We start from the raw sequence: 16,883 nt of genomic DNA, 5'->3' as shown, positions 1-16,883 counted from the left end.
GTGGGTGTGGTCCTAGAAAAGACAAAAAGAAAAGAAAAGAAGCAATAATCAGTATACTGTATACTGTTAAGACTACTATTCAAAACTTGGTCCAGGGACCTATAATATTCTACAAGTTGTTTACTAGTCTGTAGAGAAAATGAGAGCAAGCATTTGCAAACTTTTGTAGCAGTTTTATAGAACAATTTTATGATTGTTGAATCTACTAATAAAACATCTCAGTTTGTGTTCGGGAAGCAAAGTTAAAACATTTGGAAAACTTACGAATATAGCTTCTTTTTACAACTCACAAAAGAGAAGAAATATATCAAAATACGAACCAAAGTTCCATTCATGATAAACTTGCAGATGAATATCACACTTCATTAAACTAAGATAGACTTAAACTGAAATGACAAAAATCTGTCTTTTCAATGTCTCTCACAAACACAGATGCAAAAACCCTCAACAAACTATTAAGAAATCAAATCCAGGGGTGTATAAAAAAGGAATTCTACATGACAACCAAGTGGGGTTTATTCCAGATGACCAAGACTAAGACTAGTTCGTTGTTCAAAAATCAATTAACATACCAAAAAGATAATAAAGGAAAAAAAATCACAAAAGCACATTAATACATGCAGAAAAATCCAACAACAACAACCAAAAAAACTCCCAGCAGGTGTCAGGGGAACCTTTTGTGTGTGTGTGTATGTGTGTGTGTGTGTGTTTTTAGGGCGGCACTCGTGGCATATGGAGGTTCCCAGACTAGGGGTCGAATCAGAGCTGTAGCTGCTGGCCTACACCACAGCCACGCCAGATCCTTAACCCACTGAGTGAGGCCAGGGATGGAACCTGTGTCCTCATGGATGCTAGTCAGATTTGTTTCCACTGAGCCATGACAGGAACTCCCCAGGAGAAACTTCTCAATGTGATAAAGTGTACAAAAAACCTACACCTAATATCATACTTAATGGTGAGAAACTAGAAACGTTCCAGCCGATATCAGTAATAAAACAAGGATGTTCCCTTTCGCCATTTTCCAGCTAACACTGTAAAACAAGAAAAGGAAATGAAAAGAAAACAGATTGGGGAGAAATAAAATTGTCTTTATTCAGAGATGACATGATTCTCTATGTAGAAAATCCAAAAGAACAGACAAAACTCCTACAGCTAATACATGATCATAACAAGGTTGCAGGGAACATAGCTAATTGCTTATGAAATTTTAAATTAAAAACATAACACCATTTACATTAGCACCCCAAAAACTGAATTACTTAAGTACAAATCAAAATATGTATAAGATCTATATGAAGAAAACTAACAAACTCTGATGAAAGAAATCCAAGAACTAAGTAAATGCAGATACTCCATGTTCATGGATAGAAAGACTCAATATCACCAAAAGTTCAGCTCTCCCCCACTTTATCAAAAGATTCAATACAACTGCAATCAAAATTACAAGTTATGTTGTAGGTATCAACAAACTGATTCTAAAATTATGTGGAGAAGCACAATGCTCAGAACAACCAACATAGTAAAAATAACCAACACAGTACTGAAGGGGGGAAAAAGTCAGAGAACTACCCTTTTTTTTTCTTTTTATGGCTGCACCTGCAGCATACGGAAGTTCCCCAGCTAGGGGTCGAATCTGAGCCACAGCTGAGGCCTATGCCACAACCACAGCAATGCTAGATCCAAGCGCATCTTGGACCTTTGTGGCAACGTTGGATCCTTAACCCACTGAGCAAGGCCAGGGATGAACCCACATTCTCAAGGACACTATGTTGGGTTCTTCACCCACTGAGCCACAACGGAAATTCCCTACCCTGACTTCTAGACTTACTATACAGCTACAACAACCAAGACTCTGTAGTACTGAAGAAAGAACCGAAAAACAGATCAATAGAAAAGAAAAGAGAGCCCAGAAATAGATCCACATACACAGTCAACTGATCTCTGACAAAGAAGTAAAGGAGAAAAGAAAGTCTTTTCAAGAAAGTGCTAAAACCACTAGTCACCTACATGCAAAAAAAAAAAAAAAAAAAAACTAGCTACAGACCTCACATCCTTCATAAAAACTAACTCAAAATGGACCGCAGACCTCAATGTAAAATGCAGAACTATGTAAAATTCCTAAAAGATAACATGAAAGGAAATCCAAATGACCTTGGCTTTTTAGATAAAACACCAAAGACACAATCCATGAAAGAAACACTTGATAAACTGATTTGTTAAAAGTAAAAATTTTCTGTTCTACAAAAGACACTGTCAAGAAAATGGCAAGATAAGCCAAAAAAGAGAAAATATTTGCAAAAGACATATCTGATGAAAGACTACTGTCCAAACTATACAAACTCTTGAAACTCAACCATAAGAAAATAAACAACCTAATTAAAACATGGGCAAAGATCTAAACAGACACCTCACCAAAGAAGATATACAAATGGCAACAAGCATATAAAAACAGATGCTCAACATTATACCTCATTAGGGAACTGCAAATTAAAATAGCAATAAGCTACCACTACACACCTGTTAGAATGGCCAAACTCCAGAACAATGACAACAGCAAATGCTGATGAGAATACAGAGCAATAGGAATTCTCATTCACTAATGACAGAAATGCAAAGATGTACAGGCCAGTTGGTAAAAGAGTTCTGTAGTTTCTTAGGAAACTAAACATATTCTTACCACATGACCCAGCAATTGTGAATGTCGGTATTTACCCAAAGGAGCTGAAAATTTATGTCTACACGAAAGCCTGCACGTGGATGTTTACAGCAGCTCTATTCATAATTGCTAAAACACTGCAAGCAACCAACATCCAGTAGGTGAATAAACTGTGGACCACCCAATAAAATATTATTCAGCACTAAAAATAAATGAGCTATCAAGCTATGAAAAGACATAGAAGAATCTTAAATGGACATTACCAAGTGAAAGAAGCCAATCTGAAATGGCAAAATACTGTCTGATTCCAACTACATAACATTCTGTAAAGGCAAAACTACAGAGACCAAAAAAAAAAAAAAGGAGAGAGAGGGATGAACAGGCAGAACTTGAGGATTTTTAGGGCAGTGAAACTATTCTGTATGCTACTACAATGGTGGGTATGTCATTATACATTTGTCAAAACCCATAAAATGTACATGCAAAGAGTGAGCCCTAATGTAAACTCGGGAGGGACTCCAGGGATAATTATGTGACAAGGTAGATTCACCGCCATAACAAGGGTACCATTCTGCTGCAGGATGTTGATAGTGGGAGAAAGTATACTCGTGTGAAGGAAGCGACGTAAGAACTCTCTGTTCCTTCTGCTCAATTTTGCTGTGAACCTAAACTGCTATAAAAAATAAAGACTACTTTTACTTTTTTCCCCCTCTTTGTGACTGCACCTGCAGCACACAGAAATTCCCGTGGCTGGGGTCAGATCTGAGCCGTATCTGAGACTCTGCACTGCAGCTTGCAACAACAGCAGATCCTTAACTCACTGAGCTTGCATCTTCAAGGACACTATGTCGGGTTCTTAACCTGCTGAGCCACAATGGGAAATCCAAGACTACTTTTTAACAATGCTTTTTATTTTTTTTATTTTTTATTGCCTTTTTGTTATTTTTTTGGGCCGCTCCCGCGGCATATGGAGGTTCCCAGGCTAGGGGTCGAATCGGAGCTGTAGCCGCCGGCCTACGCCAGAGCCACAGCAACGCAGGATCCGAGCCGTGTCTGCAACCTACACCACAGCTCACGGCAACGCTGGATCGTTAACCCACTGAGCAAGGGCAGGGACCGAACCCTCAACCTCATGGTTCCTAGTCGGATTCGCTAACCACTGCGCCACGATGGGAACTCCTAACAATGCTTTTTAAATTCACAACTAAAATTTTGAAATAAAAAAACAAATTAGCATGAAGGGCCCCTACAGGCCAAATCTTGATCAACTCCAGCATTCACATAAATGACAGCAAAAAAATTTTAAATGCAAAATAAATAACTGGATCGGAAACTCACTATTTGGCAGTCCTTACAATAGATTCAGAAAAGAATCACCAACCAATATTAAAATTAGTGGGTGAAACTTTGAGGATTAACAGGATATTTACACAGTCGCCAAGTATTTCCCAATAATGATAGCTGGTATGTTACAAAACCTGGTAAACACCTTAACCAAAGTAATCAGAGTTAACCACACCAGTAATGACATCATTTGCCTTTTGATGTGTTGTACTAAGAACACAATGTCACCTCTTCGGTATTCTTGCCAAAAAGTGCATCCTCTGACTCTAATCATTAAAAAACATCAGAGGAAGTTCCTGTCATGACGCAACGGAAACGAATCCAACTAGGAATCATGTGGTTGCGGGTTCGATCCCTGGCCTCGCTCAGCAGGTTAAGGATCTGGCGTTGCCGTGAGTTGTGGTGTAGGTCGCAGACACGGCTCGGATCCCACGCTGCTGTGGCTCTGGTGTAGGCCGGCGGCTACAGCTCAGATTAGACCCCGGGCTTGGGAACCTCCATGTGCTGTGGGTGCAGCCCTAAAAGGACAAAAGACAAAAAAAAAAAAAAAAAGAAAAAAGGAAAACATCAGAGAAAGCCGTATTAAGAGACTTGATACAAAATTACTAGTACTAGTCTTCAAAAACATCAATATCATGAAAAACAAGGACTTTATTATTCTAATTAAAGGAACATATTAAACATATTAAAAACATGGCAACAGACTGTAACCCATGATCTGAGACCTTTTGTCTTTACAAAGAACATTAATGGAACAACTGACAACACTTATTAATAAATAAGATTTATAGAATCTTATTCTTATAAGAATTAATCACACAATGTTTATTTCCTGACTTTAATAATTATATTGTAGTTACATAAGAGGAAGCTCTTGTTTTCTCAGAAAAACACACTGAAATATTCAGAGATTAAGGGATATCAAGTCTGCAACTTACTTTCAAACAGTTCTGGGGGAAAGATATATTTATATTTACATTCTATCCACACCACATAATAAACCTTATGATTTAAAAAACTTTCATATACCTCTTTTTTTCTGACAAAAACCATGAAATAGGCACACAACAGCCCTTTTACATGAGAATAAATGTGGCCTCCTGTATCCCAAAACCTTCTCAAGAACTGTCCCTTCTTTCTTCCCTACCACTAAGACCTAGTTCGTCATTGCTCTCCTCAACTCTTTTACTTACTATTCTAACTGGTCCACGTCTCTGCCAGAGACTCTGTGAAAAAGCATCATCATCATCGTCATCCTGGTGCGGCTATTCGGCAGCTTTAAAATTTTCAACACCCACTAAAGTTAAAAATCCTAAACAGGACAAAAAAGAGCCTTCCAAACACAAACACACATGCGTGTCAATAACACCCTACAATATTTTCCTTCAGTGATTTAGTGCTGCCTTTCACCAAAGCATTATTTAGGTGAAATCTACTTTATTTTACCATGGGAAGATCCAGTTCCATCACTTGACATTTCACAGAGAAAAATGTACTGCACTTCTCAGATGCGACTTCGTGAACCTCTCCACCTCTTACTGAATCAGGGATATTGGCCAAATCCTTAAAACCCAAACCTCTTCATGAGAAAAAATTATAAAGCCTTGTCTTCACACAGGGGCTAACAAACACCAGTAATCTCAAGATCCATATCCTGTAATTAATATTACGAACAAATGTCAGCTTGAAATAACACCACCTTAAATTTTATACGCAGCTTAGGTCACAGAACACTTGTTTTATCTCACTTAATCCTCAGAACCCTCAGGTACTTTCCTATAAGGTATCCCAGCATCCCCCTGACATGTAAGTCTTTTCATTTTCATAACAAGGAATCTGTGGCTCCTGGAAAGGTGAAATGACTTGTTCATGGTCACAAAGTTTAGGACATAAAGCCCAGGTTCTGACTCCTGTTTTCTCTCAGACATGCACCACAGCCTTCCAAGGTTACAAAAACATTTCCCCAGAAGAAAACGTGAGTATTAGCTTACAACTGGATTGACTGTATAGTCACTATCTCTAGCTACTACAAGGCATTGATACCCCCTGAAAAACAAGTCCCGAAATTTGAATTTTTCTCCAGATGACCCTACCATGCCCCTACCCAAGTCACCACCAGCTCCCCTGTGGATTACCACATTAGCTTCCCTACTAATCTTGCTGCTTCCACTCTAGCCAGCACCTCACATACAAGCCAGATGGACACTTTAGAAACATAAACCAGGTCACAATGCAAGGACTTAAAATCCTCCAATGGCTTCCCAACCCACTCAGAATAAAACTGAAATTCCCCAGCCTTCCTTGCAAATCTTTACATGAAAGTGGATTTTATTCTGTTCCTTTTACAAGCAAGCTCATGCTCACACTAAGAGCTTTCTATTAGAAATCTCTGCCTAGATTGCTCTTTCCCCAGATTTTCAAACAGCCAGCTTTTGTCACTGAAACCAGGTTTAAATATCACCTCCTCTGAAAGATCTTCCCTGACCAGACTGAGGTCATTCTCCAGCACATCACCCAACTTTCGTTACATTATCTGTAGAGCACTTAGCACTGTCCCGGCTTGGTCTGGGTTTTTTCTTTTTGTTTTACCGGGTTTGCGCTCTCTACACTAAAATCTAAGTACAAGTAACAGAGACCATGTCTTGCTTGTAGGAGTATCTCAGCCTCTAGCAGAGTTACTCTTTAAAATGCATAACATTGAGCAAGCCATTACTAAATGTTCTAACTTGGTAAAATAACCTTTCAGGTGATCTACCTTATGAAAATCCTAAACAATCTTAGATCACATAGCAGATGCCCCAAAATTATTAACTTAATTTGTTGAATGAATTTCTATAAAAACAATGCCTTCACATTTTAAACTTAATACAATATCCTCTAACATCTCCCCCCACACACACACACACACGAAAGAGAGAACCTTTCCTCTTCCACCTGTGAAGATGACCCACACTGAAGAGCGTCACTTCTTTCTAATTCCCAGCTCCAGTGACAACACTAGCTCTAGGGGAAAATGAGGATCAGGGACTGGAGAAGGAACAAGACACTCACATCCAGGTGCTTGAAATGCCATTCCAACCTCTTCCACAGCTCCGCCACACTGTTCCTTCTGCTGGTCCTTATATGTATATGTGACATGTAATTTTCACGTCTCCATGCCTTCACTCATATGACTGCTTCTGCACACATCCCCCCCACCCCCCGCCCTGCCCCCAACCTCCCATTCTTACCTGGTTTTATATACCTAGAAACCTATTATTCCCTCTTCAAGGACTAGTGCAAATGTTCCCACGTCGTTGTCTTTTTTGTTGTTGTTGTTAAACAGCCACACCTGCAGCACATGGAGGTTCCCAGACCAGGGGTCAAATTGGAGCTGCAGCTGCAGGTCTACACCACAGCCACAACACCACCAGATCCAAGCCGCATCTGTGACCTACACAAAAGCTTGCAGCCACACTTAATTCCTAACCAAATGATCCTCACAGAGACAACATCGAGTTCTTAACCAACAGAGCCACACAGGAACTCCAAATGTTCCCACTTCTGTAAAGCCCTTCTTCACCCAATCCTAATCTTGTGCTAAATTTAGTTGTTTCTTTACCACTAAGACAACACTTAGTTTAGTGGATTATGGTTTGTTTCCAATGATCAACCGGAAAAAATTCACTTTTATGTCTCTATAAACAGTGTCTGCTATGAGAAAGTTGCTCACAAATCATTTAGTCAATAAAAAACAAATGAATATTCCACTGGTATCGAAGGATAGTATTCTAAACAAAGACTGGTCAAAAGTAGTCCTGCAAAATGCTATTGTTCCCGGTTAAAAACAAACTTTAGCGTCATTAAATATCAAAAAAAAGAAGTTAATTACCCAAAGTTAATTACCCACCCCAACCAGAAAAGGATTTAGAAGTGGTTTGTTAAAAATTATAAAAAATGGAGTTCCCATTGTGGCACAGCAAAAACAAATCCGACTAAGAAACGTGAAGTTTCGGGTTCAATCCCTGACTTTGCTCAGTGGGTTAAGGTTCGGGCTTAAGGTTGCCATGAGCTGTGGTGTAAGTCACAGACGAGGCTCAGATCTAGCGTTGCTGTGGCTACGGCAGAGGTCAGCAGCTATAGCTCCAATTCGACCCCTAGCCTGGGAACCTCCACATGCTGCAGGTGAGGCCTTAAAACGCAAAAAAAAAAAAAGTACAGAAACGATGTCTTGCCTTCAGAATAACAATCACCAGGATACTGCTGCAACGTAACGTGCAACACTAAGGAAAAATTCTTTTCTCCATCTTCAAAGTAAGGATACTTTCTTCATACATTGAGGGAATGCTGTCTTGCAATAATAATTTATAGTTGAGAATAATTACATTATTAAAGCTAACTAAATTTCAGCAAACAGTGCTTGGATAACTAGACAGCCATATGCAAAATAATTAAGCTGGAGCCCTCTACCTCGTATTATATATAAAGCTTAACTCAAAATTATCAAAAACCTAAACATAAGAGCTAAAACTAAAATTCTTGGAAGAAAACACAGATGCAAATCTTCTTGCTCTTAGATTAGACAATGGTTTCTCGGAGATGACACCAAAAGCACAAGTCCCTTGGTGGCCTAGCAGTTAAGGATTCAGTGCTATCACTGCTGTGGCTTGGGTTTGATCCTAAGCCTGGGAACTTCCCCATGCCATGGGCACAGCCAAAAAACAAATAAAAACACAAGTGACAAAAGAGATAGACTGGACTACATTAAAACTAAAACCTTTTGTGCTTCAAAGGACACCATCAAGAAAGTGAAAAGATAACCTACAGAAAAGGAGGAAATATCTGCAAATCATTTGCAAATCTTATATCTAACTTATATCCAGAATATATAAATAATCTTACAATTCAACAATAAAAAGACAACCCAAATGAAAAATGGACAAAAGACTGGAATAGACATTTCTTTAAAGATACAAAAATGGCCAATAAGCAAATAAAAAGATATTCAATACCACAGCCACTAGGAAAGGCCAATAAAAATGAGGAGATGCTACCTCTCTAGGAGACTGTAATAAAAACAGACAGTAACGAGAAGGGTTGATGCAGAGAAACGGAACCTTCATACTGCTGGTAGAAATGTAAAATGGTGAAACCACTTTCGAAAACAGTCTAGAAGTTCCTCAAAGATTAAACACCGAATTACCATATGACCCAGCAATTCCACTCCTAAGCATATACCAGACAGAAATGAAAACTGATGTCCACACAAAAGCCTGTACACAAATGTTCATGGCAGCCTATTTCGTTAAAGCCCAAAAGTGGAAACTACCTACGTGTCCGTCAATCATTTGAATATAAACAGAATGTGATATATATCCACATATGGAACATTAATTTTCCAGCCATAAAAAGGAATGAAATACTGATACATGCTACATGGATAAACCTTGAAAGCATTAAGCTAAGTGAACAAAGACAGACACAAAAGGTTATATACAGAAAGTTCCAAACAGCGAAACTTGAATTATGTGCGCCAACAACTACTTACACAGCATTTATACTGTATTAGCTATTGTAAGTAATCTAGAATGATTTAAAGTATACAGGAGGTTGTGTGTAGGTTATATGCAATGACTTCACCATTTTATATAAAAGACTTAATTATCTTTGGATTTTGATATCCAAGAGGGGTCCTGGAACCAATCTCCCACAACTACCGAGGGACAGCTGTACTGTGTGATTCCGTTTATAGGAAAGGTATAGCACAGGCAAATTCACAGACACAAAAAGTAGATGAATGATTGTCAGGAACTGGGGACCAAAGAGGAATGACTGCAAACGGGTACAGTGTCTCTCTCTGGGGTGAGCAAAGTGTGCTGGGAAGTGCTAATGGTTACACAGCTCGGCAAATACACTAAAAACCAATGAGTCGTATACCTCAAGCTGTTATTTTTAAAAATTATTTTAAAAAACTAGAAAGATACGCAACTGATTTTCAACAATGCCTTATCCATTGAGATATTTTTTATTTACGTTAATTCAATCCACATAAAAATTTGACTTGCCAAAGAGTACAAAATAAAAAACCAGAATGCTGTGTTGGTTGAGAGGGGTGGGGCGGTTTGCCCTACAAAAATAAAGGAAGTTAGTGGGTTGTTTTTTTTTTTCTTTTTCAGCCCCACCTGTGGCACATGGAAGTTCCAAGACTGGGGGTGAATCGAAGCTACACCTGAGGCCTAACCCACAGCCACAGCACCAGATCCAAGCCGCATCTGTGACCTATGCCACAGCTTGAAGCAACGCCAGATCCTTAACCCACATCCTCACGGAGACCACAGATCCACAATGGGAACTCCGGAAAATAGTCTTTTTTCATTATTAAAAAGTTCAATTTACTAGGCACCTGGAAAACTATCAAATTTATATTCAATTTACCTAATCAAGCTCCATTTTAAAATTCAAACTATAGGGCTTTTGTCAAAAATTAATCTTAACCAAAATACCACCCTCCCAGAAAGCAAAGAATGCTTACTGATCCAGATTTCTCAAGTGGTGAAATTACTAGTGTAATTCTATGAAAGTGCCTTTTACAAACACAAGTAGCCTAAGTAAAAATGCTTAGTATTCTGGAAAGTTAACAGACTAACGTTAGCTTCAATTATACTAAAAATGTTTCTCAAGTTTAAAAAAAAGTTTTTAATGTAAACTACTTCCTAAAAACCAGTCAATTTCAGGGGAAAAACTATTTTGATGAACTGGAGGAAGCGTACAAGTTTCCACATAGATACAGTGGATGAATCAAGATGACTTACTGCTAAGAGCCTATGTATCCATAAAAAATCAGGCCTCCCACTCCCACTCAGAACACAACAGGAAGATACACACCTATTTTCCAGCTACATCAGCAACCACCCAGGTACTACATAATTACATGTATTATCCTCGGTTTACAAAAGTACTGTGGACCTGCTTGTTTGTGTCTTCTTCCAACAGTGTTGACAGGTAGCCGTGAATCACACGTTCTCCTGAGTCTCCTCTGCCTCATGATCAATGACATATGCTGCCAACATCTAAGGTTAAGGATGCAAACTGAGACTACAGATTATTTTCTCCTCCACATGATGCTAAATGTACCCATATACAAATATGGAATGATACCCCTTAGTATCCTGGTGCCAAACTCGAATCAAAGGAACTGCCCCAGACTCAAATTTGAAGTAAACTACAGGCCTGTGGTACTTATTTTTATTTGAGTAAGACATCATTATTACCAAAGTATGAGCATCCCCTACAGAAAGAGAACTACATTAATAGATATAAACATTCTGGCAAATAAATAAATAAATAAATAAATAAATCTTTTTTAGAGACAGCCATAGTTTATAAATCATCATGGTCCCACAAACGGCATATTCTAGAACACGACTATAATTAAAAATACTCTGTCAGACCATGTGTCAGTATTTTCAATGCTCAATATATGGTCTCCATAGATACAGGGTTAGGGTTCATACCCATTCCTCCTAAGTCTTATTTGGGAAGCAGAATAAAAACATGAAAAGGCAGTAGTTCCGTGTAGCGCAGCAGGTTAAGGATCCAGAGTTTTCACTGCAGCAACCGGGGTTGCTGTTGTAGCACAGGTTCGATCCCTGTCCCAAGAATTTCCACATGCCACACACACAGCCAAGAAAACAAACAAACAAACAAACAAACAAAAAAAAAAAACCACAAACATTAAGAGATAAACTAAAATCCAGGATAGCATATGCTAAGGAAAAAACGGAAGAAGAAAGAAAACAGTCTCTCAAAGGAGAGAACAGATCCCTTGGGGTTAAAGTAGCTAAAAAGGCTTCTCAAGAGACAGGGCCCAAAGTAAAGGGAGTATCCTTGAATAGAGTACAAAGAAAGGCACAAAGGAAAGCCAAGAGGAGGGACTTCACAGGAACAACAAACAAATTAGTCTGGCTGGAACTAAGGATTCACAAAGGGAAGAAATAAGAGTTAAGACTGAAGAATGGATCAGGGCCAGATTATAGAGAAACCTGAAAACCACACCAGGGAGCTTAAACTTTACTTTGCATGTGACAAGGAGTGCTCTGGAAGTTTTATGTTGAGATGTGAGAAGGTGAATATTAAAATATGCAAGATATTATTTACCCAAAGCATTAGTGGAGCACAAATATTCCAGGTGAAGCACCACATCGCCGTAAGAAAAGGTGTTCAAAGCCCAGGTCCAAGAGCTCATTATCGGGAGGGAGGAAAGTGAGCAGCAGGGCTCAACACTGAATCAAATTAAATAAAAAGCTACAGTGGTCTTCTTTTGCAATTCCCAAGTATTTAAAGTTTCCATCTATTATAAAAGTAATATAAGCATAAAGTACACTGAACAGCTCTCACTATATCAATTACGCACAGGAGGCAATTTACCTCAAATATACAACTGGATCACGAGTTCTGAAACTATGCTAATCCAGAGACTTTAAATGTTAACATGCCCTAACCCTTATCAGTGCACAAGGGCCACAGGATTAAAATTATACTACCAAGAATGAGTTATCTACTATCCATGCACATTTCAAGAGTAAACAAATGGGTGTCTCAATGCTCTGAAGCATTCATAAAAGGTGTTGAAGCATCAACAGAAATAAAAACCCCTCGTGGCATTCAAATAATATCCTCCCCAAAGATTAAAATGTGCCATTGCTGTCCTCTTAGTCCCCCAACAGCCCTATAAAAATTTTTAATAAAATTTTAGTATAAGGAGGATACGGCATATCTCGTTACACGAGCCAAAGTCAAGGGACCAGCAGGTTTCTACATGTCTTTACAATTACCTCATTTAATTCATAAGACTAATAACCAGGAAGAGCGATCCGGCTTAATTTTTCACGAACATAGTTTAGATTACTTTGCTAAGGCCCTTGGCACAAGCCAAGATCAAAATTCCTTATGGTTTCCCCTGGTTTATGTTCTGAACACTGAGTCATCCATGTTTGATGAAAACATGGGTACCCTTGAGGTCGCACAAGTGATAAAGAAATCAACTAAAGAGAGACCTCAGAGAGAAAAGCCACTCATTATGTAACGTTTCCCAGAGCTAAAGATTTCTCTTCAACTGTGTTCCTCAAAGAGTATTTTTGTACATTAAATTTACTGACAACAAAATATCATACGGCGAGCACACAGACCAAAATACTGGGCAGAGGAGAAGGCGTTTAACCTGATGGTCTACAGGGTTACGGAAAAGGAAATCAATTAACTGAAATACTAAATTCTCAACGAGAGAGTTTCAAAACACCAGCGTATCTCAAAGATAATGGGCCGGCTCAAACTTCCAGGCTGAACCTAAACAGGTCCCTGGTGCTTAATGCAAGTATGCATTACAGTCCTTTTGTCAGTGAAATGACCCACACCAAGCCACAGTGGAGAAAATAACACCCAGTCGCACTGTACAAGCGTAACTGCGAGGAGAGGGGCAGACAGTCTTTCCACCAGTTCTCCAGCTCCTCCTCCCCAGCCCACCCCCGTCGCCCTCCACCTTTATTTCCTTAGACAGAAAAGGCGACCAGTGGAGGCCACCGCGGGAGGCGGAGAGGAAGCCACCAAGGGACCGAAATCCAAGTTTGGGAACCTGCACCAACTTGTGGCGACGGACCCAAGTATTTCGGGCCTATTGCAGAATGGGAGCAAAATCCCACTCATCTGCCCGTAGGTGGCAGGAAAAGAAGGTGGGGGGAGGGGGAATCTGGCGGAAGAGAGGTGGCCGGGCCGGCGGCGCGTCCAGCCAGCGCGGCTGATCGATGGTCGGTAAACAAGCCGGGCGGACCCACCCTCCCACAGCCCCGGGCCTGTCCCCGCACCTGGAAAGCCCAAGATGGAAGCAGAGCGGGGCCGGGCCGGGCCCCCTCCCCTCTCCCAGCCTGCGAAGCCGCCTCGGGGGGCGCGGGCGGGCCGCCCGGGAGACCGGCGGCCTGGGCGCCGTCAGGGAGCGAGGGGCCAGGCAGGCCGCGGCGGGGCCGCGAGGGGCCTGCGGCGGGACGCCCTCCCTGGGCCCGGTTACCTGGCGGCGGCGGCGGCGGCGGCTCCTCCTCCAGCTCCTGCTCCTCCTCCCTGTCCGACGCTCGGCGCCCGGCGGCCGCGACGGCCGCGGCGACTCCCGGAGCAGCCCGGGGCAACGAGCCGAGCCCGGCCCCTCTCCGCCTCCCTCCGCGCCGCCGCCCGCCCCGCTGCTGCCGCCTCCGCCCTCTTCCCTCAGTCAGGACATGGTCTCCGCGGGCCCGCGCGCGGCTCCCGGCTGCGGGAGGCAGGGGCAGAGGGGCGGAGAGCAGGCGCGGAGACGGGGGGAGGGGGGCGCCGGGGGAGGGGGGAGAAAGGGGGGGGCGGCCTCGGACGCTGCGGGCTCCTAATGGCGGCGGTGCGGGACCCCGGAGCCAAATAAACCCCACGGCAAGCTGCACAACGTCAAGGCCGGACCCCGCCGCTCGCCGCCCTGTCATTGGCCCCGAGGCCGCCAGCGGCGCAGCCAATGGGAAGCCGCCTCTTTCCGGGCGCAGAAGGCGGGCCGCGGAAAGGTGACGTCACCCCGGCGCCGGGCCCGATTGTGAGGAGCCCCGCCCTCTGTGCGGCGGCCGGCCCGCTGGGGCTGCAGGACCTCGGCGACGGGACAGCGCGGCGTGAGCAGGGTTTGGGGACGCAGACTGGGCGGCGCGGAGGGCGTCGTGGCAGCTGCACTGCTCCGCGTGACTCTTCCCTGCGACTGATTCACCACCCTTCTAAGTCCACCGCGAAGTCTCCCCGAGCGGACTCCTTAGTGCCCGATTCGGCCTCACTTTGCCTTAGGGAGTTTCAAAGTCTTGATACCAGGGAAGATAAAGATTTAGGTTTTGAAAGTTTAATCTTTATGTATATTTTACGTCTGTTTTTTATTCCTGCTTTCGAGACGGCTATCCATTTGTGTGTGTATGTGTATATTTATAATGTATGTATTACATATATATGTACCCATATACATCATGAAAAAGCATGAAGTTATATGCCAATTATATCTCAATTTAAAAAAAAAAAACTTTTAAGCCATGGAGACTGCTTTTTGTGCAGTCTCCACTACCACCACTACCTCCACTACCTCCTACCTAACTCTAGTTTTGGGTAAACTGATTTTCTAGTGGTTGCCTTCTCTGTGAAGTCCAAGAGTAAGAAAGAGGATACGTTATAGCCGTGGAAAAAATACAGCCAGGAGAATTAGCAGAGCCCAAGTTCTAAAGAGACTATGTTAAGGAGTTCCCTGGTAGCACAGCAGGTTAGAGACCCCTCCTTGTTACTGCTGTGGCACCGGTTCCATCCCTGACCCGGGAACTTGTACGTTCCCAGGGAGGCCAAAAAAATAAAAGGATTTATAAAGAGAATATGTTATATGGTGATGTATTTTGTGTATTTCTTTTTTAATGTAGCCATAGCCAGATAGTCTAAGTCATTTTGCTATTTGCTAAGACCCCATGAGTATGTCATATTTTTCTGGCTGGAAAACCGTTTTTCCCAGTGAAACTTCACCCTGCACTTGTCACAGTTCAGATTTTATTTCGAGAGTTTGAATGACACAAAATACAGCAGCTCTTTAAAAGTTGTAAACCTCTTTAAAAGTTATCTGTTGAAGAACTACAGCGCTATCAAAGGGCATTTAGCAGTTCTATTGAACACCTCAATAGAAAGAATGTATTTTTTCAGAGTTTAATTGGATTTTTATAACTTGGGTGGAGACTATCTAGCATCACTGTACCTGGTATTCGTAGTCTCTCTTTGCATGTGTATGGCAAAGGATGTGTGTGCTACTTCACTATGGCTGAAGAGTAATAATCTATATAGCTTCCTTTCCCCAACAGTTTGTTTTGTAATTATTGATATGTTTTATCCTCGTAGCCATTTCTATGATAGATTTTTCGATAACCACCACCTTTCCAGAGAAATATTATTTGCTCAAGGATGCATCAGTAAATTGAAATGCAATAGTCTTTTGCCTACAAAACTTAATACACATTCTCAAACATATAACTAACACAATGGTACATAAAATTACATCACGTTATTGTGTAAGAACAAATGATTCCACCAACATGTCACTTTGAAAATATTTTAAGAGCCTTCCTGAATCTCACCTACAAGTTAGCAAGAACCACAGGATTGGGTGTTCTGCTTAGCTGGGGTTGTAGTTCTTTTTGTTAAAGGAAAGGGATATTGTTTGGGTAAGCTTATTAACTCCTCGCTCAATTTAGCTAAGTACCATGTGCCAAGGAAGAACAAGCACATGAAAATGCGTAAGACACATTCCGTGTTTGGGGAAACTACAGCATAGGAAAGAGGGCAAGGCAAAAATAACCATGATTATAATATGAGGTAGAATGTGCTAAGTAGATTCAAATGAGAAGCATCTTGTAATTGAGAGGAAGAGCAGATCCAAAAATGACTCTGTGTTAAAGCTGAAAAGGTACTTGATACCAGGCCAGTGGGTCTCAGCCCTGGCTACCCATTAGAATTACCTGAGGAACTTTTCAAAATATGCATATCTGGGCCCCACCCAGACCTACCGAAACCATCCCCAGAAGGAGAGCTTGCACTGGCTATGCTTTCAACACACTCCCCAGGTGACTAGAATGTGCAGGCAACTACTGACACTGTCCCAGCCCTGCAGCTTGCAGATTGGGAAACTAATGCCTAGAGATTTTAAGTGACTTACCAAAAGCCAGACCATCGAGGTCTAAAATTAGAACACAAAGCTCTTGATTCCCCTGTCAAATCTTTTTTCCATTGCACCACATTTGTAAAAAGGATATCAGCAAATAGAGCAGGCAGCATTGTTACAATGAAGGAACTGATTTGTCTGTTTGGCACAGAGACTAAATTATCATTC

At 41.5% G+C, this 16,883-nt stretch overlaps 1 protein-coding gene across 2 annotated transcripts in view; it reads right to left on the bottom strand.

Annotated features, from left to right (window-relative positions):
* ZRANB1 (zinc finger RANBP2-type containing 1) overlaps positions 1–14,338 on the bottom strand; it is a 71,882-nt gene extending 57,544 nt beyond the window's left edge. The window contains exon 1 of one of the 2 annotated variants that reach the window (XM_047759502.1): positions 14,040–14,338. The gene's annotated coding sequence lies outside the window, so the exon portion shown is untranslated. Of the gene's footprint in view, positions 1–13,839; positions 13,928–14,039 lie in introns of those variants that run through there. The other variant, XM_047759501.1, reaches the window with a different exon arrangement.
* Between the last annotated feature and the right edge of the window lie 2,545 nt (positions 14,339–16,883).

The sequence above is a fragment of the Phacochoerus africanus genome, chromosome 15 (assembly GCF_016906955.1).
Source record: "Phacochoerus africanus isolate WHEZ1 chromosome 15, ROS_Pafr_v1, whole genome shotgun sequence".
Lineage (NCBI taxonomy): Eukaryota > Metazoa > Chordata > Mammalia > Artiodactyla > Suidae > Phacochoerus > Phacochoerus africanus.
Note: the sequence above shows the minus strand (reverse complement) of the source record. Positions and strands in the feature narration are given on the sequence as shown.